Genomic DNA, 21,871 nt, shown 5'->3' with positions numbered 1-21,871 from the left:
ACTAGACTAGACAGGGATATACTGGACTAGACAGGGATATACTAGACAGGGATATACTAGACTGACTAGACTAGACAGGGATATACTAGACTGACTAGACTAGACTGGACAGGGATATACGAGACTAGACAGGGATATACTAGACTAGACAGGGATATACTAGACTGACTAGACTAGACAGGGATATACTAGACTAGACAGGGATATACTGGACTAGACAGGGTTGTACTAGATTAGACAGGTATATACAAGACTGACTAAACTAGACAGGGATACACTAGACTAGACAGGGATATACTAGACTAGACAGGGATAGGCTAGACTGACTAGACTAGACAGGGTTATACTAGACTAGACAGGGTTATACTAGACTAGACAGGGATATACTAGACTGACTAGACTAGACAGGGATACACTAGACTAGACAGGGATAGGCTAGACTGACTAGACTAGACAGGGATATACTAGACTAGACAGGAATAGACTAGACTAGACTATTCCTGCGGTCCTTCTGTAGCTCAGTTGGTAGAGCATGGCCCTTGTAACGCCAGGGTAGTGGGTTCGATCCCCGGGACCACCCATACGTAGAATGTATGCACACATGACTGTAAGTCGCTTTGGATAAAAGCATCTGCTAAATGGCATATATTAGACTGGGATAGACTAAACTGACTAGACTGGACAGGGATATATTAGACTGACTAGACTAGACAGGGATATACTAGACTGACTAGACTAGACAGGGATAGACTAGACTGACCAGACTAGACACGGATATACTAGACTGACTACACTAGACAGTGATATACTAGATTGGCTAGACTATACACAAATATGCCAGACTGACTAGACTAGACAGGGATGGACTAGACTAGACAGGGATATACTAGACTGACTAGACTAGATAGGGATAGATGAGACTAAACAAGACAGGGATAGACTAGGCTGACTAGACTAGACACGGATATACTAAATCTGACAGGGATAGACTAGACTGACTAGACTAGACAGGGATAGACCAGATAGACTAGACAGTGATATACTAGATTGACTAGACTATACACAAATATGCTAGACTGAATAGACTAGGCAGGGATAGACTGTGTGCCCCTGGCTAGCTGTGAATTTAAAAAAATATTTAAATCATGCTGTCTGGTTTGCTTAATAAAAGGAATTTAAATGTATTTTATTTATCTTTACTTTTGATAATTAAGTATATTTTTGCTATTACATTTACTTTAGATACTTACTTATATTTAAAACCAAATACCTTTTGACTTTTACTCAAGTAGGATTTTACTGGGTGACTTTCACTTTTACTTGAGTTTATTTAGGTATCTTTACTTTTACTCAAGTATGACAATTGGGTACTTTTTTCACCACTGCAAATCACAGCATTTTGGTTCATCGCCAACTACATATGAATTTCAGTTTCTCTTCATCATTTAAGTTGTCAAATTCTTTGTATTGTTTTATAATTTTGATGAAGAATATTCTTGTCAGAATATCTGCCACAGTTTGACAGAAAATACAACTCTCTCTCTATCTCTTCATGTGGGCAGAATGAGCACAGCCGGTTCCTCTCTGGGCAGCCAGATATGCCAACCGGTCTCTATAGCCAGCCTGTCCTCTATGGCCAGCCAGGTTTGACTGTGATGACCGGTCTCTATGGCCAGCCAGGTTTGACTGTGACGACCGGTCTCTATAGCCAGACTGTCCTCTATGGCCAGCCAGGTTTGACTGTGACGACCGGTCTCTATAGCCAGACTGTTCTCTATGGCCAGCCAGGTTTGACTGTGACGACCGGTCTCTATAGCCAGACTGTTCTCTATGGCCAGCCAGGTTTGACTGTGACGACCGGTCTCTATAGCCAGACTGTTCTCTATGGCCAGCCAGGTTTGACTGTGACGACCGGTCTCTATGGCCAGCCAGGTTTGACTGTGACGACCGGTCTCTATAGCCAGACTGTTCTCACTAAGTCTGTACCTAGTCGGTGTTTTCCTCAGTTTTCTATCTGTCACAGTGTTCAGATAGTCTGGGCACCATGTATTGTCTATTTAGAACCAAATAACATTGAAGTTTACTTTGATTTTTTCTGGTCTTTCCAATAGGCTATATATTTTTATTTTTACTTTGGCCGGGCCAGATATTCTGAGAACTTTCTTGAGGCTTTGTTGGGTTGGTAGTGGTTAGTTAACTGAGCCTCAGGACACCTTGGCATTTGAGGGCTTTGTAATGGTAGGAGTGGGGGTCACTTGTTTTTAAATTATAAACACATTTGGTGACACTTTTGTGGATATTATTCAGAAGAGGGAATTGGTCTAATTCTGCTCTGCATGTGTTGTTTGGAGTTTTTCTCTGATGTTCCTACAGAATTCTGAATGCAGGGTTTCAATTGGATGTTTGTCCCACTTGGCAAATTATTGTAAGCAAACCCCACACTTCACTGCCATATAGTACAATTGCTTCTATTATTGATTTGAATATTTTGAGCCAGATTCTAATTGGTATGTCTAATTTGATAGATATTTTAAGGACATAGAAAGCCCCCCTTGCTTTGTCTTTCAGTTAATTCACGGCCAGGTTGAAGTTCTCTGTGGAGCTGCTTTTTTGTCCCCAGTATGTGTAGGTGTCTGTATGTTCAATATGAGCAGAGCCCAGTAAAGAAAGGATATCGGTTTCCCTGACATAGTCATTGTTGTATATTTTAGATTAACTGTCAGGGCCCAGGTCTGACAGAAATGTTGCAGATTATCTCATTGTTACTGTAACAGCTCTTTTGTGGGGGACAGCAGCACCAGGTCATCTGCATTCAGGAGGCATTTTATTTCTGTGTCGTTAAGAGTGGGGCCGGGGCTGTTAATTGTTCTCGTGTCTTTGCCAATTCATTAATGTATAGATTATATAGACTTGAGCTCAGGTTGTGCCCTTGTTTCACTCTGTGCCCTTGGGAAAATAAATGTGTATGTTTCTTTTCAATTTTGACTGCACATTTGTTATTTGTATACATTGATTTGATGACATCACACCCACACCACTTTCAATGAATTTGAGAAAAATGGCTTCATGCCAAATTGAATAAAAGGCTTTTGGAAATCCACAAAGCTGTTAAAAATTCGAGTGTTGTTTTTATTCACATTTATCCATTAGGGTGTGTAGGGCAGGGGCGCAACTTTAGTTTTAGAAGTGGGGGGGACATGATACATTTTTTTGTTGTTAAAATTCAGATAAACACTCCAAACAGCCTACCCGACCACTTGGAGGTGTCCGCATGATCGTAAAGCACACCGTTGCTTCCTTTTGTATCACATTCCAATAATAAAACTGTGTGTGTGTGGGGGGGGGGACAAAAATCAATTTCCAGAATGTGGTAGGAAATCAATTAGACTTTTTCTCAGGACATTGTGTTCACTGAGAAAGTGCAGTAATCTGTTGTTCATGATGGTGCAGAATATTTTCCTCAGGTTGCTATTGACACAAATGCCATGGTAATTGTTTGGGTCAAAATTAGTACATTTCTTACAAAATGTGTGTTAATAGTCCTTGGTTCCAGATGCCAGAGAAATAGCCCACACTAAAACTTTGTTAAATAGTTTGTGTACGGCAGTGCTACATTTGTGGTCTGTGTATTTTATCGTTTCATTCAATATTCTGACACTACCACAGGCCTTTCTGGGTTGCAGGGCCTGTATTTTTTCCAATAGACATTTTTATGTTATTTGAGAATCCAAAGGGTTCCGGTTGTCTGGTTCAAGAATTAGCAGTTTTTCATATTTATTTTTGTTCTAAATTCACTAAAATATTTCTATATGGTTATTCAAACTTAGTGTTCCATAGGTCATCATTTTGGATTGCCAATTCTTCTCGGTGTGGTTTGTTTAGGGTGTTTTCCCAGAAGTTGTTTGAACCAATGGATTCCTCAATGCCATTAAGTTGGTGTCATATGTGTTGTTCTTGCTTTGTTCTGAGAGTCTGTTTGGATTCTTTTAGGGTTGTCCAATACTGAAGGCGCAGATCCTGGTGGTCTAGTTCCCTAGGGTCTGAAAGTCTGTTTGGATTCTTTTAGGGTTGTCCAATACTGAAGGCGCAGATCCTGGTGGTCTAGTTCCCTAGGGTCTGAGAGTCTGTTTGGATTCTTTTAGGGTTGTCTAATACTGAAGGCGCAGATCCTGGTGGTCTAGTTCCCTAGGTTCTGAAAGTCTGTTTGGATTCTTTTAGGGTTGTCCAATACTGAAGGCGCAGATCCTGGTGGTCTAGTTCCCTAGGGTCTGAGAGTCTGTTTGGATTCTTTTAGGGTTGTCTAATACTGAAGGCGCAGATCCTGGTGGTCTAGTTCCCTAGGGTCTGAAAGTCTGTTTGGATTATTTTAGGGTTTTCCAATACTAAAGGCACAGATCCTGGTGGTCTAGTTCCCTAGGGTCTGACAGTCTGTTTGGATTCTTTTAGGGTTGTCCAATACTGAAGGCGCAGATCCTGGTGGTCTAGTTCCCTAGGGTCTGAAAGTCTGTTTGGATTCTTTTAGGGTTGTCCAATACTGAAGGCGCAGATCCTGGTGGTCTAGTTCCCTAGGGTCTGAGAGTCTGTTTGGATTCTTTTAGGGTTGTCTAATACTGAAGGCGCAGATCCTGGTGGTCTAGTTCCCTAGGGTCTGAAAGTCTGTTTGGATTCTTTTAGGGTTGTCCAATACTGAAGGCGCAGATCCTGGTGGTCTAGTTCCCTAGGGTCTGAGAGTCTGTTTGGATTCTTTTAGGGTTGTCTAATACTGAAGGCGCAGATCCTGGTGGTCTAGTTCCCTAGGGTCTGAAAGTCTGTTTGGATTCTTTTAGGGTTTTCCAATACTGAAGGCGCAGATCCTGGTGGTCTAGTTCCCTAGGGTCTGAAAGTCTGTTTGGATTCTTTTAGGGTTGTCCAATACTGAAGGCGCAGATCCTGGTGGTCTAGTTCCCTAGGGTCTGAAAGTCTGTTTGGATTCTTTTAGGGTTGTCCAATACTGAAGGCGCAGATCCTGGTGGTCTAGTTCCCTAGGGTCTGAAAGTCTGTTTGGATTCTTTTAGGGTTGTCCAATACTGAAGGTGCAGATCCTGGTGGTCTAGTTCCCTAGGGTCTGAAAGTCTGTTTGGATTCTTTTAGGGTTGTCCAATACTGAAGGCGCAGATCCTGGTGGTCTAGTTCCCTAGGGTCTGAAAGTCTGTTTGGATTCTTTTAGGGTTGTCCAATACTGAAGGCGCAGATCCTGGTGGTCTAGTTCCCTAGGGTTTGAAAGTCTGTTTGGATTCTTTTAGGGTTGTCCAATACTGAAGGCGCAGATCCTGGTGGTCTAGTTCCCTAGGGTCTGAAAGTCTGTTTGGATTCTTTTAGGGTTGTCCAATACTGAAGGCACAGATCCTGGTGGTATAGTTCCCTAGGGTCTGAAAGTCTGTTTGGATTCTTTTAGGGTTGTCCAATACTGAAGGAGCAGATCCTGGTGGTCTAGTTCCCTAGGGTCTGAAAGTCTGTTTGGATTCTTTTAGGGTTGTCTAATACTGAAGGCGCAGATCCTGGTGGTCTAGTTCCCTAGGGTCTGAGAGTCTGTTTGGATTCTTTTAGGGTTGTCCAATACTGAAGGCGCAGATCCTGGTGGTCTAGTTCCTTAGGGTCTGAAAGTCTGTTTGGATTCTTTTAGGGTTTTCCAACACTGAAGGTGCAGTTACTGGTTGTCTGCTTCTCTATGTTTTTGGTTGGATAGATTCCTATGTTTTTTTCTGACAGATCTGTGTCATAATCAAACCATTTTCCATCATTTGTCTTTAAAAAAAATAGTTTTAGGTGTATTTTTTCAAATTGTAAACGGATGCCAATATGTCAATGGTATGTGTGGGCTAGAAAGATGTCTCGGAGAGATTAAATGTTTTGATTGCTAGTTGCTTTCTGGTAGTTTTCCATGTTATTCTTAGTCCATCTATAGGTCTGATTGGTCTTGTGTAATTTACTGGTCTCTTCTTCCTTGTGGTTTGTTTCTGCCCTTTTAAGATGCTGTAATTTTGCTATGGTCTGGTAGTGGTGGTAGTGGGCTGTGATTACACAATCTACAGTACTACTGCCAAGAGGTGGGCTGTATGTATCTCTCTATCTATCTCTCGCTCTGATTTAATAATAAGCCCCATTAACCTTTTACTGCAGCGGGCTAAATCAGGGTCACACAGAGTGTTTCTTGATAGTCTTAAACAAATCTACTTGGAAACAAAGGTATACACCTCACACACATGGTTATGGGCTTAAAACACTTTATAAACAGCACAGAAGAGTGAAAATGATCGAAACCGTTTGACATAGAAACACCGGATTTTCGGCAGTTTTATTTTTTACATTCCACCCATGAGGTAACTAGGTCATTTGACTGCAGGAAAGGGATACTTGGTGAACAACTAACTGCACACAAACTCATGAATCAGTAAAAACCAAGGAGAAGGACCTCATATGGCAGTTACAAATACATTCCCAGTGGAATCACAGTCAATCAGTGTTCTGTCAGCTATTTTGTATTTTCTTTTATTTGACCTTTATTTAACTAGGCAAGTCATTTAAGAACAAATCCTTATTTACAATGACGGCCTACCCCGGCCAAACCGGGATGACACTGGGCAAATTGTGCACCGCTCTATGGGACTCCCAATCACGGCCGGATGTGATACAGCCTGGATTCAAACCAGGGACTGTAGTGACGCCTCTTGCACTGAGATGCAGTGCCTTACACTGCTGCGCCACTCGGGGGCCCAAGTGGGAATGTCGGAAGCAAACTCAGTGAATTCAAATGACCACAGCCGTGTCCAGAAACAACCCGACCTCCAATAGGCACATAATGGCAAAAATTCTGCAATACGCTGAATGTCCAACCAAGCTGATCAGAGGGAATTTGTTCAGAAATTAACTGAGGCATTGTATGTGTGTGTTCCCAAAATGACACACACCCCGTCCTCCCAAATGGGCTTATATCCCACCCAAATCACTGCTGATTAGTGGTGTAAAGTACTTAAGTAAAAATACATTAAAGCACTCCTTAAGTCATTTTTGGGGGTATCTGTACTTACTATTTATATTTATACATTTTTTATTTACTTCACTACATTCCTAAAGAAAATAATGTACTTTTTACTCTTTACATTGTCCCTGACACCCAAAAGTACTCTTTACATTTTGACAGGGAAAAAAGTAAAATTCACACACTTATCAAGAGAACATCCCTGGTCATCCCTATTCCCTCTGATCTGGCAGACTCACTAAACACAAATGCTTTGTTTGTAAATTATGTCTGAGTACTGGAGTGTGCCCCTGGATATCCGCCAATAAAAAAATATGAATTGTGGCGTCTGGTTTGTTTAATATAAGGAATTTGAAATGGTTTATACTTCTACTTTGACTTTTGATATTTAAGTACATTTTTAGCAATTCCATTTACTTTTGATACTTAACTATATTTAAAAACAAACACTTTTCATTTTTTATTAAAGTATCTTTACTTTTACTCAAGTATGACAATTGAGTACTTTTCCCACCACTGCTGCTGATTGAGGTCTGTGGCCCTCTTTTGGGCAAAACAAGCAGCACTCCTGTTACGTGTTTGTACGACCGTAAAGCAAATGTTTAGGCCTCGGAAGCTACAGCCCATCCCTCACGCAGTACACTGACAACAGCACGGTCCATATAGACCAGCCCCAGGTCAACATTAGTCGAACAGTGGAGAGATCAATATATGTAATTAGTCAATATTATTTCTAGTCGGGTTATTCTTCGTATTTTGCATTATTCTTGGTATCCCTCCCCCAGCCTTCATGTACACAGACATTCGATTAATGTATATATTTAACAATCTGAGGATGTAATAATCAGAGGAAAGGGGGAAAGGTATCTAAGTGTTGATGCTTCCCAACAATGACTCTGATGGTAGCTTCCAGACACATTACCCTTGGGGTGTAGTCAACTCAAGTTGCAGCACAGCAGACACCTCTTAGGTATATTTGCGGAGCCTATCTTTTGCCCGGAGCTACGCTTGTTGTTACCAGGTGGCTCAGGGGATCACTGGGTGGGATGGGGCAATGGGTTATACTGAGGGTGGTCCATTGTTAGAATTCACTTTGAAATATTATGGCATTTTTTAAAAAGGGCCCAGGGCTGGGTTTTTACTAAGCTAACATATGGAATTGTTTTAAGATGGTCATACCAAGGATTATTGAGCTATTTGATTTAGAATTTTAGGACCCCTGTAGCTTTCAAAAAATATATTTAAAAAATGATTTGATGAAACACTGAATTTGTCCATATTACTATTAGCCCATAGAAATGCATTGCTTAATAGATTCATACATAGAAAAACAGATAGTCCAAAAATAAACCCAAAGGAAGTTTGTTTTGAAGTGTCTGTTCTATATTTAAGAAAGGGGGGAAATCTCTGTATTGTATACCCTTGACGTGGAAATGTCCTTTCACTTCAACGGTATCACTCAACTCCATGCGCCATGCACCATGTGCCTTCTACTAGCGGTACTCTCCCAAGAGCACTGCTCCACCAGAGAGCGCCACAGATGGTCCGTGGACATCAGGCATATGGGGTTTATACGCCTACTTCTCTTTCACAGTGTTAAAGTACTACTGCTATTAAAGATTCATGTGTGGGATATATAGCCTATAAGGCCTGGGGCCCTGGTCACTTTTAGTGTTTTCAGGGAAAACGTGGAGTGGGGGAGATGCTATCTCAGGTAATCCCTGGATTAGCCAGCCAACCACCTAATGGTTGGGAGTGGGGAACCTTATGTGATTTTTGCTGTCCATTTTGCTTCTTAATCCGTGCTCCCAAAGCCTGTTGGTGTTGGTGGAAAAGCTGTGTCCATTTAGATTTTAGACTGCGGGAGGTCCCAGGACGACTCAGGCCACCAGTCGCTAACTTTTTTGCTAAGTAGGTAACCTAAGGATGTCAAGCAGGGACATGTTCCAGCCTACCCTTGTACAGAGGTCCCATCTCTCGGAATGATTCAAACTGAAATATAATTTTGTGAATTATCGGATGCCAAAGTTCATAATCCTATTAATAATCGAGCTATTTGGTATGGTCTAATTTAAGAAAAGGGATATCACATTTTGAAACTAAAATGGCCGCCCCATTTTGGCTGTTTGGATTTAAAGTGTCTGTAACATTTATTATGACAGGTGCTGCTCCAACACTGAGTACAGGCAATAATAAGATTACTAAAGGAAAAACCCTTCCAGTAAATTATTTAAAACATCCTCATGAAAATGTATGCAGTAGGTCAACAGTTTATCGCACTTTATGATTTCTGAAAATATGCTCATTCATGATGTTCAAAATCACCCAAATTCCAACTCCAAATTGGTGATTCAAATATATTGTCATTTATTATGAAATCTCATGGCTAGATTCAGTGACTGCATTTAATTGATATTAATTTGGTTCGCAATCAGTCTTTGCCCTCATACAGAAATGGGAAAAGTAGTGTGCTGGGCGGGCACACACGCGCGCACACACACACACACACACACAGGAAGATGCACAATTACATGAACTGAACTCTCGTTTTGATATAGTAAAATTAATCCTTTTCAAATATTTGTTTCAAATAGTAAAATCATAGTGTAAAAGCAGGTGAGTTGGTTCTATTCTTTTTGGCCATTTTCTGGTGTTTTGTGGTGGAAAACTCTGTTACCCATAGATAGAAATGTTTTAACAATTTCTTTGTTTTCGGAAGCTCACATTCAATTGCTCCTCCCTGTTGCACACAACAAGCTTCCATTCCCCCTGTCACAAGCGGATTCATGGCTGATTTAAGATGAAATCGTCAATCCTGTTACGGTCAAACCTACATTTACATTTACATTTAAGTCATTTAGCAGACGCTCTTATCCAGAGCGACTTACAAATTGGTGCATTCACCTTATGACATCCGTTACGGTCAACCCCGTAACGGTCAACCCTGTAACGGTCAACCCCGTAACGGTCAACCCTCTCACTTTATTTGGCACTTAATAGGCACTTACTATAGTATATATATTTTTTTTACGTCTTGAGATGGGAAAACTAGTGTTTTATGAAGTTGAACATGTGCTCTTTATTACCAAGTTCCACCTCTCAAAACGTGTAATGACCCAGTACATACAACAAATACAAACAACTTTACACTGTTTCAATGTCAACTTCTTCTCCTACGCATGTAGTATCCATTTAGATCACAGGAATAAATACATTGTTCTCCTGCCAACTAGAGGGATTATACCGAGAGCTTGTTGAGAAAATGGAGGCTTACACTGAGTGTTTTAACAGATCAATGAGTCAAATTAAGACCGCTCAAATCAGAGTGGATGGATTGAAAGAATATGAATGTGAGTGACGAGGGAATGACCAAAACAGTAGGCGTTTCAGTAACACTTTCAATGAGGTACATGTATATAGTGCCTTCATAACATGCATTTTAATGCCTTGTGATACGTTTAGAATAGATTGTAACACTGACTATAAATGCGTACAGCTAGAAGTCAAATCTGCGTGTCATGGAGGAGCTGGAGCTAACACAAGGGGTTGTGGGTAGTGCAATATCTGCAGCCCTACGGTCCTTTGATCTTCATACGAGAGCTCAACTAGCACTTCAGTCCAAGCTGATTTAATAACATGGATAATATAGCTCACATGCCATGGGGCAGTATGTTTTAGTGCTCAAACAATACCACAATATCGGTCTGCAGTACTTAAAATACTACATTTATGTGAATAAACACATTTTACAACGCAATCATTGTTTTATGTTCTATTATCTGTACTTGCCATGTACAAAAGCTTAATTGCATTCTTGTTATCAATGTAGTTACTGAGTAATGACAAGGCATAGAAGAGCAACGTCATCTAAATTGGAGTCCAATAACTGTGGTGAGTTGGGACTAAAAAGTGTGCGCCACTAAAATAAGCCGCTTCTCCACTTTTCACACTTAAGTCATCAAAACTGTGAAATGAGTTTTCATCACCAATCATCACACTGATCGTTTTTTGCATTCGACCAAAACCAACCAAAAAAAGAATATGACAGTTGGATCTGTCCACAGACGATGCCTCGAGGCGTTAAGTGTGAGTTAGACCGAGTGGGAGCTTCCAGAGATCCAGACAATGCTTTTTGGCAAACCCCAAGTGGAAATTCATATTCAAGTCAGGGATAAGAGACTGATCATCTGGTCTGTAGCATGCAGTGAGTAGATGGCTCCCTCATTCAATTCAATTCAATGTGGTCCAGGATAGTATCATAGAGTTGCTACACATTTGGAACAGATACAGCAGGCCTAGAAGTTGTATATTTTATTTTTGAAAGTTATTTATGTACCTGCCATGGGTTTTTGACTCAACCTCATTCTTTTCACAAAACCTCCCACTTCTCCCCAAAACCAGCTGGAACATGGCTGCATAACCGCAACAACATTCTAGCACCGGACTCTTGAGATCCTCCTCTTTTTGAGTTATGAATTCACCATATGGCATATAAAGTTATCCTCACGAGAAAAAAAAATACAACTGTGGTTTGTTGTTGAATGCCTTACGTGATCATGTGATGTTACACTTGCAATGGCTGTGCTATGAATTATGACAGTGGCCTTGCTATGTTTGATGAACATGACACTTTTTTCCCCCTCATCTTTTGAAACCTGATAGACCTGATCTCATCTTCGATTGCTTTGATGACATCCCACACACCAACACTGCTGGAACAATACTGTATATTGATCATTAAGAAACTGGAGCAGAACAAAATATGTATCAATGATAAGATCTCTGAAAATTTTGAAAAATGAAAAGAGCACAATGTTATCCCACAAGCCTATAATCCCATACTACGTTCCTAAAAAGAGATGCTCTATACAGAAATCCACTGTCACTGTCTGGAAGGAGAGAGAGCCTAATCCAGTGATTGGTTTTACCTTATCGCAGAATTTAAGAAGTGTACATTTCTAAGCTGACGGATTGAACCCCTGTTCGATACAGGTTTGCAAAACTGATCGGTTGAGCCTCCAAGATTTGATATGGGTATTTAAAGCTCTGCACGGCATTAACCAAGAGCACAACAAATAGCCTGCCTTTTAACTGGGCTGGGGGAATCCGGGCCAGTTGGGATGCAAATTGAAATGAACCGGGAGTGGATTGAGAGGGTGAGGGTGGGGGGGGGGGTGGTTGGGGTGGGGGTTGGAGAGTGGCAGGTTGTAGGGATGAGGGGGAGGACTAAGGCAGGGTGAAGGGAAAAGGGTCCAAGGAAAACGTAGATAGTCTGCGAGAGCAGCCGTGAAGACCGGTGGCTTATGATCCATGTGACAACAGTAGCAGACACAGCAGAGAGTGGGCCCTTGATCAAACCCGGCGACAAACATTTGGTCAGCAAACAGCAGCTCATGGCCTCGCTTCCCATCTGAGGCTAGAGGCTAGATTTGGGCTATGCAGCCTATGTTCCACCAGGGCACATACTGTATCACTAGGTCCAAGAAGGATACAGTTCTGTGGATAATGGGTGGATCCAAAGCTGATAGTAGGGTTCATCGGCTTATACGGAAAGGACACTGTCTTATTTGGCAGAAGAATTCGATATTAGAATCAGTAGAATACAACAAAAATTGACACACAGTTGTAGACTACATGTACAGTCCTTTGTAAAAGGTTATGATATCAATTATTAATCAGGACGTTCTATACTGGCTGTATTGAGCCACAATGATCAAATCCCACACTTGCAGTGTCCAAAAAACAACCTATAATATTACACGTTATGGTTCTGGGATTGGTTAGATGATGTGGTTGCTCAATGTGTGCTATTTCAGTATGAAGACACTATTTGTCAGAAATAGCATGGAACCCCAAATCCTTGTGGCAGAGGATCTATGTAAAAGAACAGACAGACTTACACTGTAGTTGAGACACAGTGACTGTCTGGATACAAAATATGATAATAGAAGACATACAGGCCTATGGCCAAAGCATCTTATGCCAGCACCACTAGTTCTACAAAACCTCATTTAATTCCATAGAGTTTTCAAACCAGAAGATTTGACACACTGCTAGAAAGAGATGTGATGATTTGAATGGTCTGTGGTCAGTGTGAAGAGATGCTATGGCATCTTGTCATAAGCTGTCATTTCAGGCAGTATTCTTTAAAAGTTGATCTTGAGATGCCAATAACAGACATGCCAATACTGCTCTTTCCTTTTTTCTCCTCTAACACAAACACACACATGCACAAGTACATGTTCACCCACACCCACCATTTGATACATATACATATACACACACACATACACAAATATACATACATACACATACATACACAAAAGTATGTGGATACCACTTCAAATGAGTGGATTTGGCTATTTCAGCCACACCCATTGCTGGCAGGTGTATACAATCGATTACACAGCCATGCAATTTCCATAGACAAGCATTGGCAGTAGAATGGCCTTACTGAAGGGCTCAGTGACTTTCAATGTGGCACCATCATAAGATGCCACCTTTCCAACAAGTCAGTTCATCAGAATTCTGCCTTGCTGGAGCTGCCCCGGTCAACTGTAAGTGCTGTTATTGTGAAATGGAAACGTCTAGGAGCAACAATGGCTCAGCTGCAAAGTGGTATGCCACACAAACTCACAGAACTGGACTGCAGTGCTGAAGCACATAGCAAGTAAAAATCAAGTCTCCGCTTGCAACACTCACTACAGAGTTTCAAACTGCCTCTGGAAGCAATGTCAGCACAAGAACTGTTCGTCTGGAGCTTCATGAATTGGATTTCCATGGCAGAGCAACCGCACACAAGCCTAAGATCACCATGCGCAGTGCCAAGTGTCGGCTGGAGTGTTGGAAAGCTCATTGCCATTGGACTTTGGAGCAGTGGAAACACATTCTCTGGAGGGACGAATCAAGCTTCACCATGTGGCAGTCCGACAGGAGAATCTGGGTTTGGCGGATGCCAGGAGATCACTACCTGCTCAATGCATAGTGCCAACTGTAAAGTTTGATGGAGGTGGAATGATGGTCTGGGGCAGTTTTTCATGGTTCTGGCTAAGCCTTTTACTTCCAGTGAAGGGAATTCTTAACGCTACAGCATATAATGACACTGTAGACAATTCTGTGCTTCCAACTTTGTGGCAACAGTTTAGGGATGCCATTTACTGTTTCAGCATGACAATGCAAAGTGAGGTCCATCCAGAGATCGGTGTGGGAGAACTTGACTGGCCCACACAAAGCCCTGACCTCAACCCAATTGGGATGAATTGGATCGCCGACTCTGAGCCAGACATAATCACACAACTTCAGTGCCCGACCTCACTCATGCTCTTGTGGGTGAATGGAAGCAAGTCCCCACAGCAATGTTCCAACCTTTAGTGGGAAGCCAACTCCATATTAATGCCTATGATTTTGGAATGAGATGTTCGACGAGCTGGTGTCGACATACTTTTGGTCATGTAATATATATACAGTACATATATTACTATAATAATTTTGTAACATTTATTTATGTAGGCGAGTCAGTTAAGAACAGATTCCTATTTACAATAATTGCCTGATTACGGTGGTAGGAGCATTAATGCACAGTTAAAGAGAGACCTAACCTAGCGACTCAGCCACCTCTCGACATTGTCATTAAAAAGAAAGAAATAAACACTGGACGTGGCGACAATACGTTTAATTGCACTACACAATTGTGTTAATATCGACTTTATATTTTGCTCTATAAATTGGAGTTAGCTGTGGGCCAATTGGAGTTTGTGGTTAGCTGTGGGCCAATTGGAGTTAGTGGTTAGCTGTGGGCCATTTGGAGTTAGTGGTTAGCTGTGGGCCATTTGGAGTTAGCTGTGGGCCAATTGGAGTTAGTGGTTAGCTGTGGGCCATTTGGAGTTAGCTGTGGGCCAATTGGAGTTAGTGGTTAGCTGTGGGCCATTTGGAGTTAGCTGTGGGCCAATTGGAGTTAGTGGTTAGCTGTGGGGCATTTGGAGTTAGTGGTTAGCTGTGGGCCATTTGGAGTTAGCTGTGGGCCAATTGGAGTTAGTGGTTAGCTGTGGGCCATTTGGAGTTAGCTGTGGCCAATTGGAGTTAGTGGTTAGCTGTGGGCCAATTGGAGTTAGTGGTTAGCTGTGGGCCATTTGGAGTTAGTGGTTAGCTATGGGCCAATTGGAGTTAGTGGTTAGCTGTGGGCCATTTGGAGTTAGTGGTTAGCTGTGGGCCAATTGGAGTTAGTGGTTAGCTGTGGGCCATTTGGAGTTAGTGGTGGGCCATTTGGAGTTAGCTGTGGGCCAATTGGAGTTAGTGGTTAGCTGTGGGCCAATTGGAGTTAGTGGTTAGCTGTGGGCCAATTGGAGTTAGTGGTTAGCTGTGGGCCATTTGGAGTTAGTGGTTAGCTGTAGGCCATTTGGAGTTAGCTGTGGGCCAATTGGAGTTAGTGGTTAGCTGTGGGCCATTTGGAGTTAGTGGTTAGCTGTGGGCCAATTGGAGTTAGTGGTTAGCTGTGGGCCATTTGGATTAAGCTGTGGGCCAATTGGAGTTTTATTTAATTTTTTATTTATCCGTTATTTTACCAGGTAAGTTGACTGAGAACACATTCTCATTTGCAGCAACAACCTGGGGAATAGTTACAGGGGAGAGGAGGGGGATGAATGAGCCAATTGTAAACTGGGGATTATTAGGTGACCGTGATGGTTTGAGGGCCAGATTGGGAATTTAGCCAGGACACCGGGGTTAACACCCCTACTCTTACGATAAGTGCCATGGGATCTTTAATGACCTCAGAGAGTCAGGACACCCGTTTAACGTCCCATCCGAAAGACTGCACCCTACACAGGGCAGTGTCCCCAATCCCTGCCCTGGGGTATTGGGATATTTTTTTAGACCAGAGGAAAGAGTGCCTCCTACTGGCCCTCCAACACCACTTCCGGCAGCATTTGGTATCCCATCCAGGACCAACCCTGCTTAGCTTCAGAAGCAAGTCAGCAGTGGTATGCAGGGTGGTATGCTGCTGGCAAGTGAGTGGCTAGCTGTGGGACATTTGGAGTTAGTGGTTAGCTGTGGGACATTTGGAGTTAGTGGTTAGGTGTGGGCCATGATATAAAGCAAGAGCAGAGCTCAGTTGGGGGGGGGGGGGGGCTGGGTTTAGCAGGTGTGAAGGGTAATGGCAGTACACACGGGGTGACTCATGATTGGGAGTCCATGGAAGACAAATAGAAACTATAAAGAAATCACCTCTCCTCTCTTGGTGTTGGTGAGCTTAAAGGAGTTTTTACATACAACTTTAAAGAGCCTTAGTTTTAATCTGAGGATATACTCTTAAATCGAATGGGAGGCCTTTTGTTTCCAAGGTTTCTCATATCTACCATGGTTAATTAACCCTCTCCGTGCCATTAAACATAGGTGTGTATGTGTGTTGCTCTGTCATTATAGATTGTGTGTAAGCACTAGGGGAGTAGGGACATTGTCACTGTTTAAACACACAAATCCAATGACAATACTATTGTCTATTGTTGATATTAGCTAAAGCTACAGTACGATTATTTGAGAGTCATCAAAGCTAACCTGAAAGTACATGTGAATACGTTCCAGGATGGCCACTTACTGTAAAGTGATTTTAGGGCATCGAGGTTGATATATGCCAAACCTCTTCTTTGCTTGATTGATTGTTTTCTTTATGATGGTGAAATGCATGGTTTACATATTTGGATAGTGTTTGTAATTTGTTACTATACATCTCACTGGTTCCAAAGTGAACTGAATGTAGCCATGTTTGTGAATTGCCATTTCATAAAACAGATTAACGCGTGTTAGGTAAACATTGCCTATGTGTGTGTGTGTGTGTGGACGTGTTTAACTATACTTGTGGGAGCCAACAAATTTGACCAACTGGGGACATATTGTTGGTCCCCCACGAGGTCAAATGCTATTTCTAGGGGGTTTAGGGTTAGAATTAGTGTTAGGGTTAGAATTATGATAAGTGTTAGAGTTAGGAGCTAGGGATAGTTTTAGGGATAGGTTTAGGGTTAGGAGCTAGTGTTAGGTTTAGGGTCAAGGTTTAGGTTAAGGTTAGGGTTAGGGTAAGAGAACAGGTTAGGGTTAGATTTTAGGGAAAATAGGATTTAGAATGGAACTGAATTGTGTTTCCCCACAAGGTTAGCTGTACAAGAGTGTGTGTGTGTGTGTGTGTGTGTGTGTGTGTGTGTGTGTGTGTGTGTGTGTGTGTGTGTGTGTGTGTGTGTGTGTGTGTGTGTGTGTGTGTGTGTGTGTGTGTGTGTGTGTGTGTGTGTGTGTGTGTGTGTGTGTGTGTGTGTGTGTGTGTGTGTGTGTGTGTGTGTGTGTGTGTGTGTGTGAGCACGGACTACTGAGGAGTCTTTGAAGCTGCAGTACTCTGACATCAGTGTTTTTCTCCTGCTGCATGTGCAGAATGATGATACAAGACTGAAACCTTTTCATTAGTCTATCATCAACTCTTGTTTAGTCTGTCTGTGAGTACAGCATTGTACTTTCCCCCATGGTGGGAATCTGAAATAAAACGCCTCACTGAGAAGACGTTCTAGATGGACAAAACGTTCTTTCATTCATTAGGCCACACTGATCTAACAAAAATACAAAATACACAACGGTTGAAATCTTTTCAATATTAATTAACCTATTACTGCCTTATGGAGTCTCCAACATAAAATTATAAAGATGATAGATATATAGATAGATAGATAGATAGATAGATAGATAGATAGATAGATAGATAGATAGATAGATAGATAGATAGATAGATAGATAGATAGATAGATAGATAGATAGATAGATAGATAGATAGATAGATAGATAGATAGATAGATAGATAGATAGATATGAAACCAATAAAAGGGAGAATTTCTTACACTGATGAGTTTAAATGGTTTATATTATTGTCTAGATTTAGACCAGAACCAAACAGAACAAAATAGCAAAGTATTATAATAATAATACATTTTATTTTAAGTGATTTTCAAGACACCCTAAGTACATACAAGATAACCAGCAAGTTAAAAAAGCAACAAAATCATACAATAAAATAATTGAAGTATAAATGCTTACACCAAACTGAAGGACATACCAACAAGGGAAGACACTAAACATGATAACAGACTAAATTTGAACAGTCTCTCCGACAACATTGCCTTTCATAATTTAGAATGTTCTTCCTTGTTTGCTGCTTCCCCTAACAGCGCTCTTTCTCTCTTGCTAGGTGAGCTGAGGCAGTGTCAAGGAGTACAACACATTCATACATCCTCAGATATCCATCTCTCCTGCTCCATGGCCTGGTATTGATTCCTTAAAGTGGCTCAGTAGACCTGCGATTGTCTTCACACTGCATTTCTACCCACACTGTGTTACATTATATTAGTCAAGCAAACATTCATGTTCCATTCAGCCATGTCAATGCTGTGGGTTTTGTAAAGTATTTTCCTTTTCAGCTCATTATAAATGTCAACAGAGCACGTTTAGGCATATCCTGTGTCTGAGAGCTCAGCCACCTTCACCTGCAATTACTGAAGTGACAACAATGTACCTGCATGCTTTAAATCACTTCCCTGATTGGCTGGCTTGGCACTGCTGTCATTCATCCAGTGGGTCCAGCGTGAGTGCTTCAGGGCAATCCTCTTTGTGGTATGGCAAGCATATCGTTTTGAGTTCAGATTTCAGTGGAAAATATGACTTCCTTTAAAAAGGGTCCCTCTGCCAAAGGCTGAACTCCTCTGCTGCTCTTGCATCAGTTATCTGCCTATGCTTATCCCAAAGCTGATGAATTTACAATGGAATGGCAAAACACTTAGGTCTTTAGAATGAGGCCTGCAAATGTTAGCATTGCAATTTGGATACTAGATAGTGACTACAATTTACTCATCCATTTAGGCTACCATATTTATTGACATAACTATTGTGCTTAACATGCACTATATGCAGTGTCACAGCAAGATTACCCATGTTTAATCTCTAAAGTGTGCTACCTGAATGATTCAAAGCAATGGTATGGCTGTGACTGAAATTCTGTGTGTTCTTGAAATACTTGCTTTTAAACATGCTGTCACCTGTGATGACCCCAAGGACACTAACTAAGTAACATATTTAACATGCTTGCTTGGATGGTAATGGATTTTCTAAACTCAATCTTGTTACAAAAAAATTCCGCTCATTAACTAGAATTACCTGTAATGGATCAAGGGCATTTAGTGAGCTATGAGGTTAATAGGAGTGGTGGCTCTTTTGTTGTCCTTTTGCTAAGCTGATTGTTGGGGCTAACAATTTCCTTCTTGTGTGGCCTTCGTTTTTTTGTCAAACTCCTCAGTAAGATTCCCTATCCGAAATGTTTAACACAAATGATATAGTAGACATTCATATAGGCTACCACTACTACCGTTTTGACATTCATAGAAAAGACATAGGAAGAGCGTTCTGCGTTTTAAGACCTGACATCTGCCGACCGAGACAACCAATACGTTCCGGGCGCGAGCTGCACAACCCTGCTATTTGCCAGCTGACTGCTCACTGCCAAAGCACGTTTTCATAGCACTCAAAAGAGGCCCTGACATATATCTGGCACGCTGGAAAAGTGTAGGCTATCATAGGGCGCAAAGACAATGTCCAGCGCGCGGTTTTGAAAATGTATTGCCGGACGTTAAGTGGTGACCCATTTCGATTATTAAGTCGATTAGCCCAGGTCTACTCTGACAACATAATTGTATTTGGTGATGGACATGACTCACAGACAACCAAAAGTAACCACATAATATTTAGACCCGTTATTGCTGTAGGAAATGTTTTTCTCGTACCGAATGTGCTCTCTAGCCTATCAATTTTAGATTAACATCTAACACCCTATTTTTTATAGGCTCAAATATGAATTTTACTGTTCAAAATAGAGATGCCTATTGCACAATTATAAATAGGATGAATAATATAAGCAACATTGAGTGAGTAAAGCGAAGGTTGTTGTTTACGCCTTTCTCTGCATTCTACGTCAATTAGAACCTGCTATACTCAGGCCTCAATTATCATATTTTAGAATTTTTATTTATTTAAGCTTTATTTAGCTAGGCAAGTCAGTTAAGAACAAATTCTTACTTACAATGACAGCCTACCCCGGCCAAACCCAGACGACGCTGGGCCAATTGTGCGCCGCCATATGGGACTCCCAATCACGGCCAGATGTAATACAGCCTGGATTCGGACCAGGGACTGTAGTGACGCCTCCTGCACTGAGACCGATGCGTCACTCGTGAGCATAGGAAGTTGGTTTAGATGCCTATGTTTGAAAAACCACATGGATGAACAATATAGTTCAAAACAGGATAGGATGCCTACACAATTGATATCATATTTAGATGTATTTTATAAAAGCTTGTCTTGTATCGAATAAAGGCTACAGATTTTTTAAGACAACACATAGACCTATTATAGAAAATAGATCATATTTAAATAATACTATCAGGACTGTAATAATATGCATGCATACAGTGAAGTGTGCAATAAATATGATTTGTGGAAGGCTGCTCTAAATAGCCTACAGAATTAGAGAAGAGTGCAGGAAATGATCGAAGTAGGTAGGCCCAAGAGGGCTAATACAGTTATCATGTCGAGATGGTACCAGACGCCATCTTCTGGCAGGCGAACGCAACTCTCAATTTTACGCTTGGACAGTTATCTCGACAGAGGTAGAAACCGTTCAGTAGTCAGAATTGTGTGTGATGGGTCGTAACGCTCGAGCGTGTGTAACTGATCATATAAAATTGATAATCTAAAATCATCTCAAATCCAAGTTTTCAATTTATTTTGCTGTTCATTGGTCTATCTTAATTTGCATCAGCCTGTCAGATTGTTCATTGTATAGTTATAGCCTTTGTTTTATTATTTTTAAATATTATTTTTTATTATTTTTATTATTGCATAATACATCATAATTAATTCCAATAATTTAGTAACAATATTATAATATAATTTAGACTACTATTCCATGAATTTAACCTTAATTTGAAATGTACATTTTATCCTACATTGCATTGGACTTGCTATCACATTTAGGTTACAATAATAAAATAAATACAATAAAATACATTTGCAACTACATGTAAATTATTTCCTCTTATTATTATGATCATTTCTTTTTTTTACAATCAATACTATTTATTACCATTTATTTAATGTATTTTGTTAACACCAAATCCCTTCCCCATATTGTCATCAGACAATCCACATAAAATGGTAGATTCTTGCGATGGACTAGGCCCTACTGTGAAGACTCTAAAAATGGGTATAAGACTATACTTAGACATGTATTTTGAATAATGATCACACCAGTATTATATTTAAAGCCACAGCCTTATAGAATGGCCATGGCCAATGACTATTCTGCTGGCCAGCTGAGCACAGCCACTATTCAAACGTGACCTGGGTGTGCTGGCTGCATCTCCAGATGGCCATTTCTCTCTCTCTGTCTCCTCTGACAACTCATGCCACTGAGCAGACAGCATGGGGCTTATCCCTGTATTAGTGCACCAGTCCCTACTGCTAACAAAGGGCCCACACTGCAGCGATGGGACTGGGCACTGTGTGTGAGGGGGTAAATATAGGATTCGTATAGGGTGGAATAGAAACAAAATTAATGATTTATATGATATGTCAATGTCAGGTTTTCTGATTGGAATGAACAATTATGGATCGGCCAGATGTCTGTCATTTTGTCTCGAGCTTTCATCTAAATTGTCTCTGTGTTTCCTTTCGGTGAAACACTGTGGCAGCGATATAGCACATAAAAACAGTCTTCCCTTCCCTGTTTTAAGGTCTGCCCGCGGCACTCTCCCATATGGACGCTCTCCGACGAGC

This window comes from Oncorhynchus gorbuscha, linkage group LG13 (genome assembly GCF_021184085.1).
Source record: "Oncorhynchus gorbuscha isolate QuinsamMale2020 ecotype Even-year linkage group LG13, OgorEven_v1.0, whole genome shotgun sequence".
In the NCBI taxonomy this organism is placed as follows: Eukaryota; Metazoa; Chordata; class Actinopteri; order Salmoniformes; family Salmonidae; genus Oncorhynchus; species Oncorhynchus gorbuscha.
The sequence above is the reverse complement of the archived record's forward strand: the minus strand, read 5'-3'. Positions refer to the sequence as shown.